This window comes from Dipodomys merriami, unplaced genomic scaffold (genome assembly GCF_024711535.1).
Source record: "Dipodomys merriami isolate MVZ:Mamm:240054 unplaced genomic scaffold, mDipMer1.0.p SCAF_1, whole genome shotgun sequence".
In the NCBI taxonomy this organism is placed as follows: Eukaryota; Metazoa; Chordata; class Mammalia; order Rodentia; family Heteromyidae; genus Dipodomys; species Dipodomys merriami.
The window spans coordinates 124,615,503-124,637,694 of NW_027202270.1; the positions used below are offsets into that span (position 1 = coordinate 124,615,503).

Sequence of the window (22,192 nt, forward strand, 5' to 3'; positions counted from 1 at the left end):
TAGTTAAGGTAATAACAAATTCCAAAGAATTAAGTCAAGCTCTCTACCTGTTTCCAAATGAATGTGTTATTTTTATAGGTCTTTACGTTCTGATATACTACAAGAGAAGAAAAGATCAAATGGCCTCATTTGTAACATCAGTCAAGGTGACGGGCTTACAGATTCGCTAGTCAGCCCAACACTGGTGATTTATGGCCATAATCCTAGTTACTTGGGAGGCTGAGATCTGAGGATCACAGCTTGAAGCCAATGCAGGCAACTGAAATCTGTAACTCTCACTCTTTTCTCCAATTTCCACCAAACAGCTGGAAGTGGAGTTGTGGCTCAAGTGATAGGAGTTCAAGCCTTAAACAAAAAAGGCCCTGAGTTCAAGCCCTAGTTTAAAAGAAAAAAAAAAGTTGAGTGCTTATGGCTCATGCCTGTAATCCTAGCTACTCAGGAGACAGATCTGAGAATCGCCATTCCAAGCTAGCCCAGGCAGGAAAGTCCAAGAGACTTTTCTCCAATTAATCACCAGAAAATCAGAAGTGGCACTGTGGTTCAAAGTGGCAGAGCACTAGGCTTAAGCAAAGCTCAGGGACAGTACACAGCCCTGAGTTCAAGCCCTATGGCTGACAAAAAAAAAAAAAAAAAAAAAAAAAAACTTTTTCTCTACTGTGTGGTTCATGTATTAGCAGCATAATGTGAGCTTGTTAGAAATGCAAAACCTCAGGCTCCACCTCTGTTACCCCTCCACAGAACCTGAATTTAACAAGATGTCTAGATGATTCATGTGCACATTAAATTGTGAGCAGCACTGGCCTAGAAAGGAGTTTAAGAAGGTCAGAGCCAACCTGGGGGTGAAGCAGCTTCCTACAGTGGATCAGCCTTCGTTCTTGTGGTGTTTGATTTGGAGGACATAATCATCACATTCTTACAGCCAGTATACTTAAGACTCATTCTGCTGTTCCTGTAACTCTAGCCGATATGTTAGCCAAAAGCCTCTGCTACACAAAGGGGTAAAACAGGTGATGAGGCCTGTAGTCACAGGTCAAGGTGGAGTTAACATCAGCAGGGACACTGGAGAGGCGCTGCTACAAACGCCTAGATGAAAAATGTGGTCAAGAATTAGGTCAGTGTGCTAAGGGGTAGCAGCTGATTAAGCAGCAGCTGAAAGAAAGACTCCATAAATGAAGCAAGGCAGTTGAGAAAGAGATATTTACTGAGAGCCACTCCGTTAAAAACACACTTGAGACTAGAGGGCTGCCTCACTTAGCTCTCTATCAATAGCAATCCATGTCAGATGACCTAAGCAGAGGCCTGAGATCAAAGAGGAAGGGAAAAAAATCCCTATCAGAGCAGTCTTCATTTGAAGCAAGTTGGAGTTGGCAGTCTCTGGAACTGGCACTCTCTCACCCCCATAGACACTTACTGCTTCTTTTCACATCAATGAACTGAAACCTCAAGGTACTGACTCCCTGAGCATACAAATGCTTAAGTACCCATGGCCAGAACCTCTCACCTCTTGCTTCCACAATGGAGCCTCTGTTCCAGAACCAGCCTCTCTAGGTAGAGTTGGAGTTGTTATCCAACAGTATCAACTCTAAACTTTGGGATCTAATATCCAGAGTCCTCCAGAATCTCAAGGGCCATCCCAAAAGTCAACTCTGTCTCACAATCCTGAGATTTGGGTGACTGGTGAGCAAAATCCATGTTCCTGATTAGAGTGATTAGTTCGGGAGTAAACACTGAACTTAAGACGGATTGATTACTTCAAAGTCCCAAGACTTTTGTTGAGTAGCTAGCTGAGCGGGGATTTACTGTGCTGACTGGGGTTACTGATCCTGACAAGTAAATAGAAACTGGATAATCATGCTACAACAAGGTAAGGAAGAGTATGTCCATATCCAGGAGATTTCACTGGGACACCTCTTAGTATTATGTGTCCTGTGGTTCCAACAAGACAAGCCAACAATGGTCCAGGCCCTTTAGGAACACTTTGAGCACCCAACAAGCATGTAATCACAACCAGCTGAGATGCTGACTAAAAGCAAAGGAATACAGAATATGTATTAGGAGAAAGTCATCTTAAATATCAGCTCTGACTAGTCACAGGAATAAGGACTCTAAATATCATGAACACATTCGGATTGTCATGAATGCAAAATGTCTTTAACTTCATTTTTATTTCCATATTACATGGAAGATATAATATAGTATAGTATTAACTAGTGTAGGTAGGTAGGTAGATACAAGCAGGAATTAAGAAATGCCCTGGGTTACAAGATTCCAGTCTAAAATCCTTGATGAACCCTGGGACCACAATTAAGATCCCTAGATCATTTTTTATGGCTCATATGCTCCATGTGAAGGTCCAGCATGTACGCAATGACCACAAAGAATATCAAATGGGAAAAATCAAATGTGCAGTTGTACACCTTCCACACTTGGGCAGCCGCTGTAGAACTATCAAGCCATTAGGGAAAGGACCACAGGGCAAGGCCTCAGTGTCATCTATCCTACTGGATAAAATACTAAGTTCTAATTAGTTCTTATCCAATTGCTTTAGCTCACCTCTTCAGGTATAATTTCACTTTGTCAACAAATCACTCTTACTCGTTCTGGTTCTTTCTAGTAAATGGACTTGGGTCAACAGACATTCCATCCAAGAGACATGGAACACGCCAACCACTAGTAGCAACAGTATTTAAGAACTGTTAATTTTCCATCATAGTATTTTAATTTGTGAACTATTGAGAAGAGTCCATATTACTCAAGGATTTTACTTCCTCTGCTAGGGAAAGCATTGTTTATTTTCAATTGTACTAGGAATACATGGATTCTGATAGGTGAAATTGAGACCGCTGTTCATCTTATTCAGAGATTAAGTACAGCTTTTGGAGATGGACATGAATGTCAAGTTGGCAAAGCAGACTTGTGATGTTTCTGATTGTGCCAAATTGACTAGACCCTGGGATATGAATGTGGATTTAGGCAAGATTAGCATTTAAATCAGTGGACCAACTAAAGAAAAATGCCCTCTCCAATATGGACTGCACCATGCAGTCCATTGAGATCCTAAGTAGAAAAAAATAATAATAATGCAGAATTTGCTTTCTCTACCTGATTGTTTGAATTGGAACATCAACTATCTCTTCTCTTGCCCTCTACTGACAATTTACACCACCATTTCTCAGGTCTTAAGGCACAGACTAAAACTATACCTCTGGCTTTTCCTCCAGGTTTCAGAGGGCAGCTCTCATTTCTCAGCCTCCATAACTGCCTGAGCCAATTCTGCATAAAAGATAGACAGACAGACAGACAGACAGACAGACAGACAGACAGACAGACAGACAGACAGACACAGTTTCTATCTATAGATAGTTTCTCCAGTTTCTCTGGAGAACGCCAAATAAATAGCAAGAGAAAAAAAGGTATGTAAATCAAAAAGCAAAGGTACCAGCCACCTTAGAATCTCCAATAACAATGAAACATTATCAAACAAGCAAAGCCAAAACATGGAAGAAAAAGACACTAGGTCTGGGTCACATCATTTGAGTAACTAGACTGGTTTTTGTTTTAGGAACCAAGCCCATAAATCCCCTCTTGTTCTCTTGTTGTTTAAGGCAGTCAAGTTGAAAGTTCTGTTATTTACAGCTGATAGCATTCTAACTGACAGGTCAGATAAATAAATCATTCTCTTGCCAGAAAGAAAGATAATGTCTCACCAAAATTCTCTTGGCCTGGGCACATATATATTAGCCAGTTTTCTGCTCCCCAAATAGACCAAAACAAAACCAACAAGGAAAAACCAACCTCTCCGAAGAGGAGGCAGTGAAATAATTGCCAAAGGAAAGCAAAGTGCCTGCTCTTCCTTCCTGTATACGCAGAGTTCTGAAACAAGAACGCCAAGCCATCTTGAGGATTTATTCCTCTTTCATTAAGAATTTCTTCCTTCACTACCTCTAGGGATTTAAATATCAGAAGCAAATTGTCCAACTCCCCCCACACACACACACAGTTCTGCCTGCCCCCTCCAAGTCTTCATTCCCTTCTGTCATTACATTTCAAAGGGGGAGGGGAGTCTTTATTCTAATCCTAGTACAATTCCCTCCGCTCTTTCCTAATCCCTCCACCTGTGAGATAATTGCTGGCATTTAGGAGAAAGCTCAATAGTAATCATAGACTTGGATACAAAGACACAAAAAGAGGCAGATAAAATAAGAGAAAGAAAAAAATCACAAGCCCCAAATTATCCATGCTCTGACATCTATTCCAAAAGAACAGCGCAGCCAAACACTCTGTATCAGGAGAAAAGGCATGGGGTTACAGGAAGGGGTCCTTTGCAAAATATCATGGTTTCTAAGGTTTCTGTGCACACAAGAGAGGATGGCAAATGTAAAAACTAAAATGAGTTGCCATTAGTTAACTATTCACAAGTCAGCCATAAATAATAAGTCGGCTTGTCAAACATGCACTCCTACTGTTTTAATGCAACAAGAAATTCTCTTAAAGGAGTTGACCCTACTCAGGCACTGAGAGGCTGAGATTGTAGGAATCATGGTTTGAGGCCAGTCTGGACAGAAAAAAGTCCACAAGATCCTCTTCTCAATGAAGAAATAGATGAGGTGGTAAAGGACTGTTTTCCTAGCCTAACAGAGATGAATTAGTATGAGGCACATGCCCAGAAGAAAGACGTTATCTGAAAAACAACCAGCTAAAATCAATACTGAAGGCATGGTTCAGGAAGTTAGGAAGGGTGAGGCCATGACTTCGAACCCCAGTATTGCAACTCCACCATAAAATAGTAGGGATTTAAATATGAGAAGAGGTAAAGAGGAAGCATTATAGTAATGTGTTTTTACCCCATTATAAAATAAAACCAAAGTCCTGTTGAATTGGTCATTTGACCCTATTCAAGTTGGGCTAACTTCTAACCACATTCTACCTTGGTTGTCAGCTATAAGATAGAGAAAAAAAATGCCATAAAACAAAAATTACAGCAAAAGCCCATGGGATACAATAGGTTTATAGGCCAAAATATGTATGACACTTGTCTTAAGCTATACAAAATATGATAAAATACTTTTAGTGAATTCACACATACATCCTTTCTGGTTCATTTTATTTGTTGGAATTTGCTTCAACACGGTGTATCTCAAATTTACCTGATCAAAAGCATAATTCAAAGCTACAGTTTCTGTGGTTCTGAAGCAGGAATTAAAGTCTATAGTTCCACAAGTTCCCTGAGTAATTCATAGGAATTTGAGAAACATTACTGCAACTCTGAAGGCTTTTATTTCAAATAAAATGTGTGTGTATTGTTATATTATAGACAAAGGAACGGAAGTGATTCTTTATCTCATACAAACCATGGTGGCATTTTGTTTGAACAGATGTGAGCTGAAGAAAGCTACCAGGCAGGATACAAAATTATACAAGACTGGATCATAACTCATGCCCTGGGGACAGGGCCCACACGGTAGATAGCAAAATTCCTTCTCTTTCTTATTGAGCATATAGATAACATTGCATTCTGCAACCATCTTCTAGATGGAATCTTTTAACTGAAGTATAGCCAAGAGTAAGTGATAACAGTGTTCCCAGGCTTGGCCCTTAGAAAAACAACTTTACCTCTATAGTACAACACTCTAGAAAATGACAAGCCTACAAGATGGAAAGCGTCTGCGTGCCTGAATGACTGTGGGGAACAGAAATTCCCTACTCTACCACCCACCAATCTGAACAACCAAATGTAATGTGAGAAGTTTTTGGTAGTATCCAGCCTCTGTGGTTTGGAAATTATTTCTCATAGAAGTTGCACTGCTCTGACATACTTTACTACTTCCCCATGCCTTTGGATTTCTCCACTTTCAACTCAATCTTCCAGGTTTCAGGATGAAATAAACAGACTAGAAAGAAAACAAGTCACCAAAGTGTCAGAATATCAACATCGTTAAAAGAAAAACACCTACTCACCCCCAGAAAATAGTTTCATATTCAAGTACCATCTGGTACAAAGTCCAAGACAAGAGAAAGAGAACACATGTATGTGTGTATATGTGTGTGTGATATTTATATCTTATAGATATCTTTATATACGTATATATATATTCTTAGAAACCATGATAGAGGGTTTTCCTTTCACCATTTTGTGAGACATTCATAAAGGCTAAATTGTCATTCATTTTATCTATTCCCTGCATTCAATGAGTATTTTATTCAATTATACTTTATTATTACAGTTAAGAGAGGTAGAAACATATTTATGAAAATCCTGAGCCAGAATTGTGTTACATATTTAATATGTTAGCTCATATAATTGTACTAAAAGTACAAGAGTACTGTTACTTAAGATATTCTGTGCCATATTTATATGCATTACTAAGAATATATTGTAAGATCTTACTATCATACCCATTTTACACAAGAGTAAAATTGAGATTCAGAGAAAGATTAATCACAGTGATGGTTTATTGTATACTATCAGCTTTTGGGTCAAACCAGGTTTATCTTTGACTTGCCATTGGTTCTGGAACTAATTTGATGGCAGGTTTTGAGCCTTTGTTTTCTTCTCTATGAAAACAGAGATGATGTCATACAACTATTCAAGTATTCCTTTAAAAGCAATAAAGTTAAGAAAAAGAAATCTCTGCTTTCGGTAGAAAAGGGATGTCAGGGAAATGCAATAATCATTTCAGAGAAGAGCAAGCATTTCTGAGAAAGAAGAGGTGCTGCCTCTCTAAAACAAACAGTCAAGCAAGGAGCATCAGAAGAGAGAGCAAATGAAAATACAGCCACTTGTCTCCTGGGAGTACAGACCTAGCTCTACCCACTAAATGGACAAAAGCAAACAAGAACTAAAAGCCTCCAACTACCAGGTTATCCAAAAAGGAACATAAAGGATTCAAGGGAGAGCAACCTTAGGAACCCTCAACTATATTTCTTTCCCGAAGAGTTTTGAAGCAAAACCCACCAGCCACAGGAAGAGATTTGGGAAGATGACAAAAATAATTATTCTCTAAAACCTATTTTGACCTTAATAAGACAATGACCTTCACACTATCACCACTGGTTTAACAGCATTTATTTCAACAGTAGCTGATTTTTGCTATTAAAGAGATCCAGAGCACAAGTAATACAACTAAATCACTTTTGTAAATATTTAATATCATTACCTTTCTTCTTTCCTTTTAACAAATTGCTACCAAAGGCTAAGCACATAGTAGAAAACACATTTATTTATCCTCTCTAGAAAAAAAGCTTAGTGCTCATACATTTTATCTATCTAGTTCTCCAAAGGGCTTTGACACTTGAGAACACTTGTGATCAAAACAGTTCGAAGGAAAGCAATTCTGTAACAGTTTGAAGAACTGACTTTGCGCAGTGATCAGCAGTCCCCAAAGTTTCCCAGTGAAAGGACACTGACCTCTACCCACCAAGGCATATGCGAGACCCCTGCATGAGAAAATTACTTTAAGGTAAGGAAAGGAATGGTGCTTGCTGGCTTAAAAGATAAATAGATTCACATTTGAGAAGCACAGAATTGCATCTTTATTTAAAAACCTTGTGAGTAAGATGACAACTATTCTTAACAAGAAATCCAGCAGGGAGGGGGGGAAAGAACAGTAAGTAACAATTTAGAGACCAGTTCCTGGTGACTCCCCTCACAGCCCATTACCATACTCAAGGTGCATCGCTCTGTTAGAAATAGTCAAGATGAGATTTCCGCCCCCCCCCAAAAAAAAGAAATGGTGTAGGGGGCTGGGAAGGTGGCTCAGTGGTAAAGCGCTTGCCTTGCATGCTTGAGGCCCTGGGTTCGATTCCTCAGCACCCATAAGCAAAAAAAAAAAAAAAGCCAGAAGTGGCACTGTGGCTCAAGTGGTAGAGCGCTAGCCTTGAGCTGAAGAGCTGAGGGACAGCGCCCAGGCCCAGAGTTCAGGCCCACAACCGGACCCAAAAAAAAAAAAAAAAAAGAAAAGAAATGGTGTAAAAGCTTTTCTTAAAGTCAACTGGTGTCATCATCTTAGTTCACCTAAGATGAAACAATCAATAGAAGAAACCCAGAAGAGGCACAGAGCATCAGTCAATCCTGAAAGTAAATTACTAACCACATTGAAAGCTGGAGTTGACTCAGGTCTCAGGCAGGGAAGTCATTGGGGAGGCAATTTTGTTTAGAAAGTTCACGTGCTGATAATGCCAGCATGTTTCTTGTGTGGATTTGTCAATGATCATCTTAGCAGGCTTTGGGTGATCTATGACAAATGTCACTCTTCAGTGAGGATGACAAAGTATTCTTGGCCCAAATATGGTGGGAAGGAAACAAAAATGTATCGGGAGTCAGAAAGCGTGGTCCAAATCCTGACTGCATAACGAATGATCAGTGTGACAGGCACGTCATCCTCTCAGCATGCTTTCGTATCCACAAAATTACAGTGGAATAGACTGAAGGAATTCTAAGTTCCCTCTGACTCTGAAATTACATGCTTCCAAGATCAGAGGGAACAAATCAGCATTTTTAAAAAAGTAACCATGAAACAAATCTTTTTACTTTCTTCATGACTCATGCAGTTCCATCCAAGTATATAAGGAAACTCCATAGCTCTATTGGTGCAGGAAAAGAGTAAAGACATCTATCCATGATTTAAAGAACAAACAGGTGCTGGTAGATCACACCTGTAATACTAACTACGCAGGAAGCTGAGATATGAGGATTGAGGTTTGAAGCCAACCTGGGCAGAAAAGTCCATGAGACTCTTATCTCCAATAAACTACTCAGAAAAAGCCAGAAATGGTGCTGTGACTCGGGTGGGAAAGCACTAGCCTTGAGTACAAAGAGGCTCAGGGACAGCACCCACTCGCAGGCCCTGAGTTTAAGCTCCAGGACTGACAATTAAAAAAAAAAGAACAAACAAGTTTTATCAGGACTGGGTTTTTTTTTGTTTGTTTGTTTGTTTTTTGCAATGGGGAAAACTGGACAAGTGCAATAGTTCCTCTTGGATGATGGGGCTGTCCATGGTACTGAACTTGGGAAGCCATTTAAACTTAGTGATTCCTACTAGGCAATGGAATGAGTATTTATTTGTTCAATAAATATCCAGGGTGAACAAGGTGCTATAGTAGGAACTAAATATAGTATAGTATCATAAAACCAAACACTGCCTCTGATTTTGTATTGTGTATAACTTCATAATTATTTAATGTCATGTAGTACTATTTTAATTTACATGACATTTTCACCATTGTTATATCAATTATTATCCATAACTGAACTACCAAGGAGGCATTTTCCAAGTAAAGACCTGGAAAATCAAAATGGTTGAATAATACTTTCAAAGTTCCAAGATCTACTGAAAGATGTTCATATCTGTAAGAAGTATTTACAATAGAACCCCAAGATAGAGACACAAATGGTTTTTTCTTTCTTGCTATTGTTTCTAACATATTTATAAGTCACCATGTGATTTCTTTGTTGCTTTGTATGTCCCTCCCCCATGGTATAACCCCTGTTTTCACTGTATTTGATGTTGGTATAATTTGGGGAGGGGAAGGGGAAAAATGTATAAATAGGGATACAGGTTGACCCATTGAAACAAGGAGATGTACAAGACACTATGTTGAAAAACGAACTTTGGTGGGTGGGGGGTAATAGTTATGGAGGTGGGAGGGAAGGGATGGTAAGGGAACAACAAATGAGGCAGCAACAATGCTTGATAAGAATGTACGCATTACCTTGCTCTGTACAGTAGTTTCACAATAAAAAACTTATTAAAAAGTATTTACAATAGTAATCCATGTGTGTTAATGTTATGCCTACTAAAATACTGTTTATGTTACAGTCAAACTCAAACATAAATATGTACTTATTTTGTGAATATATGTATATATGTGTAAATACAGGTATGTGTGTATATGTATCTATATATGTCTGTGTACCAATGTATCCACTTGGCAGTTCCGTAAACTGCATAGTATTATTATATTACTGTTCCCATGTTATTTGTTAAGATAATGGGGCCTAGCCAGGTGCCAGTGGCTCATACTTGTAATCCTAGCTACTCAGGGGGCATTTGAGGATGTAGATTTCAAGCCAGCCCAGGCAGAAAAGTCAGTGAAACCCTTATCTCCAAATAATCACAGAAAATCTGGAAGTGGAGTTATGGCTTAAGTGGTAGAGCACTAGCCTTGAGCAAAAGGAGCTCAGGGATAGTACCCAGGCCCAGAGTTCAAGCCCCAGGAGTGGCAAAAAAAATGATGATGAGGCCTAGAAGATCTAGAAAGTCATATGGGTTGCAAGTGTCAAATATGCATATCAATACTGTGCTCTACCATGTTTTCTTCCCTAATACCCTGACATAGTTCTCCACATTTATCTCAGTACTCTTTTTGTTCTGACCCTGGATTAGAATTATTCACCCACTGAGAATAATTTAGAGTTGGAAGCACACACTTACCCATAACAACTTTGTCAAAGCATTTGCAAATGCCCATCATTGTTCACTTGGGGGAAATGGGAGAGAGTATGCCTGGTTCCACAAACCACATTTCCAGGGAAACAAGCTATTACAGCTGGATCAATGGCAGCACTTTCTACTTAACAGACAGCAGCACCTAAATAGGGTCCTCAAAAGCCTGCACACCCTAGATAAGCCAATGATTTTTAAACAATTCTTATAACAAAGCAAATCTTTTTTCCTATAGGTTCACTACTTGAGGGAAGAAAAATAAACTATGCAGAGTGAAATTCATAGAGTTATGGGATGAGTGACCTTAAATACACAGAGGAGAAATAATCATAGTGACTCTTAACCTGCTCCAAATTTCACAGCAAGTAATACTGTATAAAATCCTCTCACCTGCTGACATCAGCTCTTCCAATGGGTAAGCAAGCCATTATCAGAACCTCTGCTTACACACTATATGGATAGCCATTTAAGCACTTAGGTAATACAAAGTAATTTAACAAGACTAGTGTCTAAAACTGTAGTTGTTTTAACATCTGTGTAATGCATTTTACCATGAAGCAGTAATTTCCCTATTGAAATGAACTCATCCAAAAAACAACTATCCTCAATCAAAATAGAAATTGTACTTAAACCCATTCTTGAGTTGAAACCAATCCAAAAGCTAACTTCAAACTCTCAAGGTATTCAGGCTTACAGTATTCAACTCAGATGGGACATCAGAATAATGCTGGCCTAAGTTTTTTAACTAAACAATGGCTTTAATTTGATCTATTCTTGTCCAAAATAAAAATTACAAAAGAAGATGCCATGTCAAAAATTGGGGTAGCTTTGAAAAATACTTTTTTCTTCTGGGAGATTCAAAACTTGCATCACTATGACAAAGGCTCTGAGAAGTCCTACAGTCAAGAAACCTGGGTAATTTTTGTGAAAACCTGTAGTTCTCAGAATTTTTTTCTGCTGAAACATTTACATTTCTCAGACTTCTTTCAGAAAATAGCAATCTGCACACACTATATAATGTCAGGCCTTGAGCAATGACAAAATGCCCTGCAAATTTCACATGCACTTACATTCTTTCTTGACATTACTTTGCAACCAACTGAAACAGCTTTAAAGCCATGTGAGATCTAAAATTTATCCAGTTAACAAGACAATGATTAGGCTTAGCAAGTCTAGACTCAATAAGCAAATGTCAGAATTTGATTTAGTCTCACAGTCTTCCCACCTCTGTTACTGTAGGTATGATATTGGATTAAACACTTACATCACCAAATTCATGTTTACAGACACCATTAATGATAGGTGAATGTGCTTTTCAATTCATCTTTAAGCCAGTTGGCCATTCCTAGCCATTACAACAAGGGATTACCATAAATCCATACCAAGTTCCTTTTAAATAGCTCAAGAAAGTGGGTCAAGAGATTTTCTTGCAACTGTTTATTGTTTACTACTCATCTTATTTTTTTCCAGAAACCTATAACACATACACAACTCAATCATGCAATAATATTTGAGATTTATTTTCAGATGGTATCAAGCCAAAGTACTGACTCTCATTTCAATAATGGATCTGCAGGCATTTACAAGACACAGTCATTAGCTTATCTTTAAGTAAATATTTTGATTGTCAGACAGCTCATTGCAAACAAGGTTCCTTTCCAAACTGTATCCCAGCCCATTTGTACAACATTCAAATAATCTGTGTCTGTATTAACATAAAATCATCCCAAGGAAATCAACATACAAGGGGACATGGGAGCCCAGAACAGGCTTTGCGGGCTTTCTCACTTAAAAGGGATCCAGGGAATGAGGAATAGAGGTTCAGAGATTGAGGGACAAAGAGAATGGGGTTCAGGGGCTCAGAGAATGGGGAATAGGGGCTTCTTTCAGCTCTGTGGTCTTCACTATATAACCATAACGCTTAGGGAATGTAAAGCTTAGGAAGCAAACTATTACACACCATCTTCGCCGCTAACCGCTGTTACAGAAAATCACACACTCACAAAACGGCATTAATTGTCAGAATTAGCAACCATTTAAAAGGCAGCTGTTCTTTCGCTCTTAAATGGGCTCCAAATTTCAGATATTTTTCCTGCGCTGGCTGCTTAGTTTACGGCTCTTACACACGCACGCGTGCACATGCACACACAATGGATCTTCAGAAGACAAATTTCTCTAAGACAATCTATATTCAAAACAGCATCCACAAAAATATTGTTTATCAAGCAACCTTTGTTTTTTTTTCCCCTCCCAGTACTTGCCATCATTGCTACAACCAACTGGAAAGCATCCAACTTGCCCAGGAACACTTTCCAAAGCTCCAGGTGGAAAGGCTCTGTTTTGTGTGGGTTGGAGAAGGGGGTGAAAAAAAAAGAGCAGTATCTCTTTAAGAGTCAACAGTAAATTAACTTGCCCATAAGAGTGAAATAATTAGCAGTTAGTAGCTTATTAAAAGGATGGCAAAGGCCAAGCTGCCATCTGGGATCTCCAGTTTCTTGTGATTGTTATTATGTCAAGATGTGTGAGTAGCATTAGCTTTCATGTCCCGTGCCTGCCCTTCCTTTGCATGTAAATTTTAATGAAAGATGCGGCACTTTTAAAATCAGACGTCCATCAGAAAGTGTTATTAGTCTGCTTTTTTACAAAGCGTATGTTCCTTTCCACCTCTGCTGTTCTACTCACTAGTAAATGCCTTGGGGGTGGGGGGGAAGGGCAGAGAGGAAAAACGCAATGATATCAATTAGATATTCTCTTTGTGCAGAGGGAAACCTGAGCTTCATAAAAGAAAAAAAAGAAAACACCAGGGCAAAGCTACCCCACAAGAGGGCCATGTGTTTGACTCTGTTTGCATACAACAAAACCACAATGCCTCTGTCTTGAGGTTAAGCCTACGTAATGAAAGCTAAAAAGTAAGCTATAATCTGCTTGTTGATTGTTATATGAATATATTCAGTTTTGGAGGGAGAGGCAAGAATTTATATATATATAATATGATATATATTATATATTTAATAAATGGCAGGAAGTGGCATAATAGAAACTCATGGGGTGATGGATAAAATCTATAACTTCGGTCAGATGGAATTTACATAAGCGTAGATAGATTGTTTTTTAAACTTTGGGCTAAAGACATAAGCACATTCATTTTGTACACTTTACATGGCACACACTGAAAATAAAAAACAGGCAAACGGAAATTTCTCCACACATTCACTCACAATGTATATTATCTTTTCAGATTCTGGAAATTTAAATGATAGGTGATTTGACTAACTGAATGACTTAACACTCTGAAAAATAAAAGTACAAAAACAATACTAAGAGCTATAGATAAAAGTAGAATGTATTTAAGCACTTTTAATCTAATCTAGTTGAGGCTGGATATGATGGCCCATGTTTGTCATCTCAGCCATGCAAAGGTACATAGATAGAGAATCACCCTGGACAAAAGCACAAGACCCTATCTGAAAAATAAGTGAAACACAAAAGGACTACAGATGAGGTGCAAGTCGTACAGAGCTTGTTTAGCAAGCTGACAAATACTGTCAGGGTTTTTTTTTTGTTTTATTTTCTTTTTTAATTTAATGTTAGGGGTGATGTACAGAGGGGTTACAGTTACATAAGGTAATGAAAACATTTCTTGTGGAACATTGTTACTCCCTCCCTCGCTTTTCTCCCACTTTCCCTCCCACCCCCAACTTCCCTCCCCCACAAGTTGTAAAGTTCATTTCCAATATACTGTCTTGTATCTCTGTTGCAATGGTTCATCCCTTGTCCTTCATCTAACCATTCTGTGATTCCCCTTCCCTTCCTCAAGTCGGATAAGAGGCTGTGGAGAGCTGTCTTTAGTCACTCACTGTCTTTACAGTCAGAAGGCTACAGTTATGTTTTTCCTCCCAGCCCTGTGAATTCAGTACTTAGCAGGTACTCATCAAGATTTTGTGGAATACTGAATAAACATTGGTTTTCCAATGTTGAAGCAGGAACTCTATTAAATTCAGATACATATCACCCTGGATTGTTTCAGTGCATCTACAAATGAAAGATCCATAGGAGAACTATTAACAGGTATTTAGACAAATTACATGTGAACCCAGATATGTAAACTCTGCACTGCACACTTGAGAAACAGACCATGACAGATACTGCCTAAGCACAGAAGGATGGTACTAGGCTTGTTCTTGTATTTTTTTCATCAAGCAACTCTTCTAAATTCTGTATAAATTAGATTTATTATAAAAATAATGCAATGTAATTTAAAATAGTTTTTATCTGTGGGTACCATCGATATCAGGGCTATATGTATATACATATAGTTAAAACTGTTAGGCTCTTTAAGACCAATTTGACCCGATAAACTAAGATCTATAGAAACAAATCACCTCATATTTTTGTAGATAGATAAATGTATAGATAAGTAGATGATTGATAAATAGAAGTGATAAACAGATGGTAGGTAGGTAGGTAGGTAGATAGATAGGTAGGTAGGTAAATAGAGAATGATAGAGAGAGAGAGAGATGAACAGACAGATGAGTCCACCAGTAATCAATAAATCCAAATTGCTCATTGAAGAGGAAGTAGTAATGTTTCTCAAAAATATATGAAATAGTTTCTTTTTTGTACGGCAAACTGGAATTTAGTTGAAATAGCTCATTGATAAATTATATATTTTATCATTAAAAACACTATTCACACTACAAGTTTGAAATGCTCCAAAACAACTGGGCAAAGACAATGTCTTCAGTGTCCAGTGAAATTTTCTAAACTTGGAAAGAAAATAAAATCCTGCTTTTCATATCCTTTTAAAGACAGCACTGCCCAAAACACAGAGCTGCTAAAAATCAAGCAATTTACTTTTCATTTTTAAAATAATTCTATTTTTCTCCAGAGGTTTTCAAAACATTAGAAAAAGAAATCATTTAAATAGGGATACAGGTGAATCCATTGCAACAATGAGATATACAAGTTGTTATGTGGGAAAACGAACTTTACAACTTTGGTGGGGAGGGGAGAGGAGGACTGGGTAAGGGGGTGGAGGGAGGATGGGAAGGGATAGGAAGGGGAAACAAAGGAGGAGGCTAAAATGCTTGATAAGAAATGTACTCATTATCTTGCCCATGTAATTGTAACCCCTCTGTACAGTATTTTCACAATTAAAAAAATTTTTTAAATTAGAAAAAGAAGAAGGAAAAAAACATGGAAAACAGTCTTCTTTTTAAAACAAAGTAATTTTATTCATTGTCAAGAGGAGAAATCAGCTATGGATGAGAAACCAATGAGACAAGAGATGGAAATGTAATATTGCCCCTGTTTTATTATAATTAGATATTTATAGAGCACAGATGAGTTTATTTTCATAATTAGTAGCTGGCATGGCATTCCCTAATTTGCATAAACAGTTGGCTATCAAGACAATAACTTATTTGCAGGGCTCTCGAGTCCTAGCAGGGACAAGAGGGAGCTTTCTTAATGCTATTACCAGCAAAATACAATCTACATGATATCATGTTCAAGTTCATGTAGCTTGATTATCTCCTTCCAGTTTGGTCAGTGTTGATTAGTTCAATATGAGAAGGCCAATGATCAAATCTGCATAGGAAAAAAAATATAAATAAATCCAAAGGGGCCTCTACATTCTAAACAACTAGAATAGATCTTCAGGTTGACTATTTCAGGAACACTGATCAAGAGGCATTGTACTCACAAAGTGACATGTTGAGCTGAAACCCTTTTGTACAGCTATTTAAGAATAATAATAATTAAAAAGACTTCTGAAGAGTAAAAGAGAAAAGAACTTGGTGCCTCCTGGCCACTTACTATTTAAAAATCATGTTGGTTCTTGGACATTCTTGAAGATGTTAATTTCCTGTTTCTCCATTTCCGGCTTTCTCCATATACTCCCACACATGCTCGCCCACTTAGCACAATCAACTTCCCCTAGAACATGTATCAGTCTTTCTGGCAGTAGCACTACAAGTAGGAAAGAGTCCGGTACTACAACCAAGAGAAAATTAAGTAGGCTCTAGAGACCACAAATATCCAGAAAGTGGTGTTCAAAGCCAGCCTGGACAGAAAAAGATCACTAGACTACTCCAAACAAAAAGCCAGGATGTAGGTCTGGCTCAGGTGGTAGAGTACCAGAGAGGCCCTGAGTCAATCCCTAGTACTGGCCCTCTCAAAAACCAAACAACAACAATAAATCTTGTAGCTACTGGATTCATTCATGTTGTGTGTACTACAGACACCTACGCATGTGTATTCATACATCCACGGAGGACCATGCCATGAGCTAGCATTTTTGTAAGACAAAGCTTATTTCAAGCTTTAGGTGACCCTAGGCCTGAATTCTGACCAGGTAGAAATCTGCTGTAGTAGTGAAGAAGCTGCTGCCATTGACAGAACGTGTGCCTTCCAGTTTGCCACAGTCCTCCCCACACACACACCCCTTCCCCCTTGATTACCTTGCGGTGGGATTTCCCTTAATGTGAGATCTCCTCCTCTATGTTCTCTCAGATCCCTATAGGCATTTAAGTCTGCTACTCCTGCTCCAAGTTCAGTTTCAAGGGAAAGTATTTGGTCATCTGACCCAGAATGGGTAAGCCCCAAAAGGACATGAAAGTGGGGAAGGGAGGCAAACACACTCTCAACACTTACACAGAGGCTGTTGTACTGATATAGTCTAAAACCCTTGCACACAGAGAGCCAAGACAAGGCCTGGTAGGTGAAGAGAGAGCCAGAGACAGAATCCATGATCCTTGGGGAATCCTTTGCTCTGTGGTTTCAGGTAATGGAAACAATGATTTAAGAAATTTAGGTTTGATAAATAGAGTGCCCCATTAACAGCATCACTGTTAAAAGATTAAATTCTATCCATGTGTTCCCCATATTTCTAAAACTAATTGTTTAGTTAAAAATCTCCTTATTTCTAAAAGAATTCATCAACTACAACTCTGGCTGAGTGCTGGTGGCTCACAGCTGTCATCCATTTATCAAAAGGCTGAGATCTGAGCCGGGCGCTGGTGGCTCACACCTGTAATCCTAGCTACTCAGGAGGCTGAGATCTGAGGATCTCGGTTCAAAGCCAGCCCGGGCAGGAGAGACCGTGAGACTCCTATCTCCAATAAACCACCAGAAAACCGGAAGTGGCGCTATAGCTCAAGTGGTAGAGCGCTCGCCTTGAGCTGAAGAGCTGACGGACAGCGCCCAGGCCCAGAGTTCAAGCCCCATGACCGACAAAAAAAAAAAAAAAAAAAGACTGAGATCTGAGGATCTCAGTCAGCCTAGGCAGGAAAATCCGTGAGACTCTTACCCACAATTAACCACCAGAAAACTGGAAGTGGAGCTGTGACTCAGAGTGGTAGAGCACTAGCCTTGAATGCAAAAGCTGAGGTATTAGCACCCCAAGCCTTGAGTTCAAGCCCCACAAGTGGCAAAAAAAATTAAACAAAAACCAACTCTGGATCAAGTACTGAGCTCATAGGTGATAGTGAAGTCCAAGACATAACCTTTATCCTTTATGAGATGGGGGAAGATGATGTGTAAAACACAAGAGTAATTCTGGAATAAGGCAGAATACTGTAGGTACTTTATAACAGAAAGCAATAGGCTTGAGTGTTAACACCCAAGAAGGTTAAGAGGGAGAAGGATGTCCATGGAACTGGATCCACACAGCAAGGACAGGCCTCAAAGGGAGAGGTAGAAGGCTGGCAGAGATGAAAAGTGAGCCCCAGGTTGTGGGATGGTAGCACAGGGAAGGCACCTTGACGATTATACAATGAGAATCCACTGAAAGCTTCTGAGCAGATGAGCTACGTGATCCGATTTGATTTTAATTTTGCTTTATTTTCACTTTTAGGCAGATGACTGACAGCGGGATAAGAAGGATTAGAGATTTTGAGTCTCTTGTACCTCAGCACACTGGGCTGGTCACATGTGGACATTAACAAATGACAGTGTTTGCCTCCAACATACCTACAATCTAAGACAAAGAGGGGTCTCAACACCCAAGTAACTTGAATACACGTTGTTAGAACAGCATGTGGATCAAGAGTTCTCAAGGACAGCATCAAGTAAGGAATGTGATGAATGGAGTCAAAGGAAAAAGAAACTGGTTGATAAGAGAGACACAGGCTGAGCAGTAAGGAGACAAGGGAAGTCTGGCAAGGTTATTTGGTATGTTTTGGCCTGAGCAGCCTTTGATGCGTCTAAATTGAACAGGAGAGAAGGTGAAAGGGAAATGGAGCCATACTGAGGGTGGCTTTGAAAGTGAGGTGTCTAATCCAGCATGCCTCACAGTGTGCAGAAAGTTTCACAGTTCTCAATTCAGGGGGACAGTGAGGTAATAAGGGCTAGCCATGATCTGGACCAGTCTGTTTCCAGTACAAATGTAACCCACATTCCAACAGAGAATGACAGCAAGATTTCTCAACCAACTGCTTTAGAGAAAGGAAGTTCAGAGTGAAAGAAAAGGGTGAGCAATCCTGGGGTGTCAAAAGTAGGTGATAAGGAGGATGGGAATCCATTCTTTAAAACCAGGGCATCCAAGAAGGAAACTCATTTGGGGACAAATGACATGAAGGTTGACTCTGGGCAGGCTGAGGTGACAGTAGGTGACATTTTTATGGACCTGTGTTACAGCAAATGCAGGGTGACAGTCTGGAACATAAGACAGATCAGTGCCTGAGACATAGCTGGGAGGCCTGAGCCTAGAAATCATCCTTGAATTTCAGAGCAGAAATAAAGAGTAGTAAGCAGAAGGTCAGATCTCACATAGAAGACACCTGACTCGAGTTATTTAACCCTGAATGTCTTGTCAGCCTTGTCCATCAAACAATGATAATGCCGCCACCTACCTCACTGAGTTGTGGGCGTGAACTGCAGGGCACACAAAGTACCTGGCATAATGCAGGCACACAATAGCATGCCCCAGGCCAGGGGGGGGGGTGCGGGGGAGCGAAGACCCAAAGAAAGAAAGATAATGTGTAGAATCCAAAAACATCTATTGTAAGGGATGCAACCAGTGATTAAGGAAAGAGTGGGGAGAGGGAAACAAAGGGGAGAGATGAGCTCTGACATGTTGTAGAGAGCCACATGCCAGGGGCCCATGCTTAAAATGCTCAGCAGTTAGGTGGCTTTACCTATGGGGAGGTGTATAGCAACCTTCCATTGAAAGCATTAGTAAGGCTGGGGGTCAAGAGAAAGGTACCCCAATAATCATTCTTCTTTTCTTCTGTCTTTGCCACCTGCCTCCTTTCGAAAGGTACCAACCCAGCAATGGAGGAAGGGTTCCCCCATGCCAGATCCCACCAAGGCATAGCATAAAAGGAACAAGCAAAGGTGAAAGAGCCGAACTACTTCCAATCCAACCATACATAATCATTTAAACATCCAGGAAAAATAAAACTACACATGAATCTCAAATGGCCAAAGACGGTCAGTTCACAGGCTGCTGCTCAAATGAGTTCTTCTAATAATGCACCTGGTGCCTTCTTTCCTCCTCTTTCTCATGTCAGAATTCACACTCCCTGCTTTTGCCAATTTTTGAAGGAAGCAGCATTGCACAGTTTACCCAGACAAGGCCTAGGGAGGAGGAGAAAGAAGGAGAGGTAGATTCATATTTACAAGTTATCAATTAACCTCTCCCTTTACTCCAGCACAGCTAATCCAATTTGAGCTGGCCAGCCAGGTTCTCAGGCCTGGAGTCTCTGACAGCTTTGATTAGGAATGGGTGAGTGAGCTGTGTTACTTGAAGGTGTGAAGCACTGTCAGGCATGTCAGAGCACTGAAGCAAGCCTACCCGCCCAGCGCCTCTCCTTCTCCCTGCCTACCTGGCAGAAAGCTGACTTTGAACATTACAATCCCACATTACCGCTTTCTCCTCTTGCTCCCTCCAGGATAATGCATTTTCATTCTTGTGTTCTTTCACACTCCCTCCCTCCATTCTCATCCTATTAACCCCAGCCCCCCAAAAATTCCAACCATATATACATATAGTAAATGTAACACAAAGGGGAAAAAATAACAATATCTGCATTAAGTGAGATTCCATGCAGTTCATCAATCCTCTCCCCTTTCTCATCAGCCATCTTTCCCTCACCAATGCTACCTCCAAATCTACTTATCCCCAAGGGGGAGCCACAATGGTACGTAAGTTCACATCCCCCCTGTTCCATCAACCTGCCTAACTGGAAGGGGATCCCAGAATCCCAGCAATAAAATAGATCTACTCCAAACTGTATCCCCACTGCCCCAGCATCCCCATTCCTGTTCCAGAAGCAGAAATGTATAAGCACCCTGTATGAGGCTCATCCTGGACTTAGAGAAAGGCAAACCAACACACAACCATCCTCAAAGCACTGGGCACAAAGCGTGTTGAAGAGAAATCATACTAATCACTTTTTTTGGTCAGTCTCTTTTTCCTTTTAGTTGTTGCTTCAAGCATTAAAATTCTAACCCGACTGTATTAGAATCAACAATTCCCCCCTTATAAATGTGAGTGATTCAGAAAGCAGATTGACAGTTATAACAATAAAGAAAAAAATAAAGCGATCTCTACCTTTACTTCTACCTACAGAAAGGAAGTGGAAGGTCCAGTTAAAGAGAGGGAAACGTGTCCACCATGGAGGCGGTGAGAGAGCAAGAGAAAGGAGAGGGAACATCAGCACACTGTAGACACACAGAGACCTTAACACATAACACATCTCATGACAGAGGGCCAAGGCAGTAGCACAAAGCAAACCCATACTGGGAGGCTTAAGCAGTAAACACGAGGGCCAACCAGGCTGCTTCTGTCAGCTTCCTGTTTAAGCCTTGGCCATTGGGTCTTCCCCAGTCCCATCCGGAGAAACATGACAGACTCAACATGCAGAGGCAATGCACGGCCACATGGGTGTGAAATTGCACACATTTAACCAAGCTTTATTATGATTACTGACATTATTGTGATTTTAAGAAAATGGTTAGGGAAAGTTTCAGAGAGGCTGAGTTCTCTTGTATTTTCCCAGCATCAATGTTAGCCATGAGAGCCAAGAGGGGAACACACGTGAATTAGTGAACACAAACAAGACATACATAAAATATTTCCACACATGTTTTGCAGGTTCAAAAACAAACTGGAGAGTCTGTGAGAATCGGAAGGAAGCCCGTTTCTCTCGTGTGCAGAAATAAAGAGAAGTCAGAGAAGATTAGTAGAAAGAGAACTGGTTTTTAAGGTGGTTTGGTCATCAGAAGGAAAGAATGATGAAGGATGGGGGGAGATGGAAAAGAATGATTGGGAAAAGAATTCAGTCAAAGGGTGCTCTTCAAATGCACTAAGCCACAAGTATCAGCTTAAAATTTTAGTGGCTCCATCACCCAGAAATCTATCCAGTTTCTCAAAACGCTTCTAAAGAGGGAGATATCATTATCCCTCTCCTTTCCTTTCTCTGTACTTTTCTAAAGTACTTGACTTAGTCCTCTGGAGCATGGTTGTGTCTGAATGCCCCATAAATGTGCAAAGCATACAATACAGATTCTCTGCAGGCTTTTTACACCCATGTTGGGGTTTTAGCCTTCCTGCTACAGCAGTGTATTTTGAACAAGCCATGGCAATCCTGTCCCATCTGCAGGAGCAATGTTTTATCTTCAGTGCCCTGAGCACTCTGTAAACACTAGACAACCCCTGAAGGAAAGCTGGGAGTATAAGACTTGAGAGGATAGGAGGATTTCCTACCAGGACTTTGAGGGGCTGCATTTTTCTGTTGTAATT

At 39.9% G+C, this 22,192-nt stretch overlaps 1 protein-coding gene across 27 annotated transcripts in view; it reads right to left on the reverse strand.

Moving 5' to 3' along the window:
* Nrxn3 (neurexin 3) overlaps positions 1-22,192 on the reverse strand; it is a 1,574,539-nt gene that overhangs the window by 1,426,982 nt on the left and 125,365 nt on the right. The window contains exon 1 of one of the 27 annotated variants that reach the window (XM_070028642.1): positions 21,002-21,008. The exons of the other annotated variants lie outside the window; for them this stretch is intronic. The gene's annotated coding sequence lies outside the window, so the exon portion shown is untranslated. Of the gene's footprint in view, positions 1-21,001; positions 21,009-22,192 lie in introns of those variants that run through there. 27 annotated transcript variants of the gene reach the window in all.